Genomic DNA, 1008 nt, shown 5'->3' with positions numbered 1-1008 from the left:
AAATAGCGTTCTTGCCGGTCGTATGTCTGATAGAATTATGGAAGATTCGGATCTCGCAGATATCTGGGGTCTTCTAAAAACTGATTTCAACAAACATACAGACAGACAAACAGACAGACGGACAGACAGACAGACAGACGGACATGGCTTAATCATCTCCGCTACCTATAAGGATCCAGAATATATATACTTTATAGGGTCGGAAAATTATATTTTAGAAATTACAAACGGAATGACAAACTTATATATACCCTTCTCACGAAGGTGAAGGGTATAAAAATCTTTTACGCTTCGTTGGAAAAATTCAATTTAATAACAATTTACTTAAAACAACATTTATGGTTAAACATTTGGAAATTTCCAAAGTAAATGTATTTATAGCTGATTAACAATTTCCAAATAATTGCAAACATTTGGCGCGGTCTCATAAAATTAGACATTAAGCTTAAAAATAAATAAAAAATAATTAATATATTTAAAGGCTTCATAAACAAAAACCATAAAATATGTGACATTTTTCTTGATTAAATACGCATGAACATGATTTTATGGTTATGTTGCAAAGTTTCGAAATCTTTAAATTTTAATAATAAATAAATAAAAAATAAATGTATTATTTGTGTACAAATAAACACTAAAAGTATGTGACATTTCACAGCTGCTGACAAGTAATGTAGTTGCAATTTATTTAAGTTTAATACCTAAAGAAAAAGTTTTGCAAAGTTGGATAAAAATAAAAAAGGTCAAAATTTTAAACTACTTAAAAAAATAAAAGTTTCTTAGTTTTACTAAATAACTTAGTTCAATTTATTTAGTAACAGCAACTTACTTTTATTTTTATACCCTTCACCTTCGTGAGAAGGGTATATATAAGTTTGTCATTCCGTTTGTAATTTCTATAATATGAAATTAAGTATGTAGAGCCTGGATTAAGTGAGAACCTATAAAAGGGGACTTTCTGGTACTTTTTCGTTCTTCAAAAGGTATTTTTTGAAATTTCTATAATAT

The 1008-nt window shown here is 27.8% G+C and overlaps 1 protein-coding gene across 5 annotated transcripts in view; it reads right to left on the bottom strand.

Annotated features, from left to right (window-relative positions):
• Positions 1-1008, bottom strand: part of LOC111690741 (sodium bicarbonate cotransporter 3) — a 62461-nt gene that overhangs the window by 41347 nt on the left and 20106 nt on the right. The window lies entirely within an intron of this gene.

This window comes from Lucilia cuprina, chromosome 2 (genome assembly GCF_022045245.1).
Source record: "Lucilia cuprina isolate Lc7/37 chromosome 2, ASM2204524v1, whole genome shotgun sequence".
In the NCBI taxonomy this organism is placed as follows: Eukaryota; Metazoa; Arthropoda; class Insecta; order Diptera; family Calliphoridae; genus Lucilia; species Lucilia cuprina.
The sequence above is the reverse complement of the archived record's forward strand: the minus strand, read 5'-3'. Positions and strand labels throughout refer to the sequence as shown.